Source organism: Indicator indicator, chromosome 13 (genome assembly GCF_027791375.1).
Source record: "Indicator indicator isolate 239-I01 chromosome 13, UM_Iind_1.1, whole genome shotgun sequence".
NCBI lineage: Eukaryota > Metazoa > Chordata > Aves > Piciformes > Indicatoridae > Indicator > Indicator indicator.
The window spans coordinates 1,823,987-1,826,887 of record NC_072022.1 but is presented as its reverse complement, the minus strand read 5'-3'; positions in this window follow the sequence as shown (position 1 = coordinate 1,826,887).

Below are 2,901 nucleotides of genomic sequence, written 5' to 3'. Positions count from 1 at the left end.
CTGGAGTGGACCACTAAATGTCAATGCTGATGTGGTGGGCAAAAGGAAAGTGCTATCAGGAACATGCAGCTATGGACAAAAGAGAAGGCTGATTGTGGGCAACTATGAATAATTTTGCTGCCTTATTGTATGGTCTCTTGGCATTGTGACAGATGGGGAAACTGCCTCTTGGGAATGTCTTTATAGATCTTTTAATTCAAAATTGTTGCTTTCCTTTCATGTGTTAATCTGCACAAGGCCATTCATTCATCTTCAGAGACCTGACGGCTAAAAGAGGGGGCATAAACGTGTTCCTAGGCAGCCTTATTCACATCTCTTAGTGATTGCTCTCAACTGCATCCTGTTTGTTCTGTTTTACTGCACAGTAACCTGTTGCAAGAATGGAGAAGACAATGCTTTCATACCTTTCCATACCTGAAACTTCCATTCAGTTGCTCTGAAGATTCATAAAGAGCCTGAGGTAGTAATCAGCGTATAAGGTGTTTTCCATGTTGCTACCTCAAGACAATACAGCACAGGGACCCAGAACAGAGTTATTTCTTCACTACAGAGTGATGCTTAGTTTGTTTGGGTTGACTTTGGTTTTGTTTGAGGGTTGGGTTTCACTTGTTTTTGTTTTTCAGGATCTTTTTTGTGGGTTTTTTTTTGTTGTTGTGTGTTTGGTTATTTTTGTTTTGAAGTTTGAGCAGTGTTGTAGGCTAGTGCTCTGGAGGATTGATCTGATTGAACTCTTCAGGTTTTCTATGTATTAGTATTGGTGTATGTGAATTTCTAGTGCTGCTGCATCATCCTTTTTCTTTCCTGGAACTTTGCTTAACTAGGAGAGACTTACGAAAAGCTCTCCTGTATCATCAATTTCTTGCCAACCTGTCAGGTTACTCACACAGCTAAGGAAGAACTTACTGAATGCAATTTGTAGCCTTTTTAAGGGTTCTTAGTGTGATGAGAAACTTAACTAGTCCAGCCTACTGTTTGTGATGATGAGATTCACCTCGGTAGTTATATACTACCTAGGATTTGCCAGAAACTTTATGGTAATACAACTTGTTACTATCTTGGGTTACCAGTACCTATATGGGAATACAGGGGGAAAACACATCACCATGGCTGAGGCAAGCAGAAAGCAGTTGAATTTGTGGTAGATCTTTTTATTGCAAACAGCCTCATTATGGAGAAAATTGCTGATGAGCTTTGTATTCTAAGAATTTCCCTTGATAACTGCTGTATAACTTCCAGCTTTAGCTTGTATACTGAACTGCAGCAGTCCTTGTCCTCAAGATTGTGTGAATATTCAGGTATTGGTATTGTCAGTTCTATAAGCCAATTGCAATGTGCTGCACTCATGAGTAAGGATGAGTTGGTATATTGTCATAATTTACAGGATTTTCTAAAACCAGGTACCAGGAGTGTCAAAACTGAAGCTTCATGTCACCAAACCTGTATAGGTTTCCAAACATACCTTTTATGTGCACCTTGAGTAGTTATCAGTCTATATCCATGATCCTTATGAGTAAGATGCTCATTAAAAACTGGGGGCAATAGCTTTCTAGATATAAATGCTGCTTACACTGGTGTGGACAGAACTGTGCTATCAGCTCTTCCAGTGTGGTACTGCAGTCCACTTCAACTGTGCATTGTGTGCAATGGCTTTATGTATTTCTCCTTATGCACTTTGGCCTCTGGGCCTTATGACTTTCTTCCTCTTACTGGTTATTTGTAGTCAAGCTGTATTCAAAACACAGTTTGTTTTTTAAGCACACTATGTGGGTTTATTTCTGTGGAAGCTGTGCTGGATAAAAAACTTCATGCTGTAGGTCCGTAGCATCTGTTGCAGTAGTTCTGTAGTCTGTATGTAAAATCTTAGAAGCTTGAAACTTACAGAACAATTAGCCTGAGTTTTTTTCTCATTTGTTTTTTTTACCTTTGTCTTCTCTACACCGTGTTAAAGTATTTCAATATTTAATGTAATTCTCTGTGCCAATTGCTCATCTGAAGAGCTACCCGTATAGTATATACAGCAACCTTGCAGTGGCTTAGCTATATTAACTTCCTTCTCCTTGGAAAGTGTTATCTTTTTAAAGATAGGTAGCATGGTCTGATGTGACCAAAGGTGAGCGTGGTTGTTAAAGAAGTGAGGGGAGTGCTCATGGGCTTTTTCTAGTGATCGCTGTCTAGGAAAAGCCTGAAGCATTTGTGACTCTGACCCCAAGTTTTGCTGGGATGCCATTGTTCAGATAAATAAATGCAGGAATAGCTGCCTACAGTAGCTTTTGTTCTGTAGAAAGGATCCAGATTGTTCAGTCATAGCCAGAATTTCAATTGGCCAGGACAATATTCAACTTTGGAGTTTGAAGTTAGATTCAACACTTGAATTAGTTTAGGCTTCTTCAGAGTTACTCTGTTGGATACATTCTCCCTTAATGACATGTTCATCTCCCATTAATTCATTGGGTACCATGTATGTACACTCTCTGGTGAGAACACACCCTCTGGAGTTGAGCAGATGTTGACGAGGGCAATTCAGTATGGGAGACAACAGTTAAAAATAGACAATCAATTATTCCACTTTTGTAACGGAAGTTTAATGTTTTAAACTTCAAGGGTGGTGATCCTTTTAGTTCACTTTACATAAACCCAAAGTTTCTCAAGATTTTTAGTTTTAAGTTACCAGTATATGCTAAGTTACCTCTGAGGTATTTCCCAAATATCTTTGAATTATTTATAGTTTTATTTGGTATTTATTATTGCAAAGAGAATAAGAAAATGCTACATTCAGTAATCTTGACTACAGAACTAAAAGGAGTGTGATTAACTTTCTTGTAACTTGGGTTCATGTTGATTTATATTTTCATTTATCTTTATATATCTTGATACATTCATTTTGAATTTATGTGAATGTAG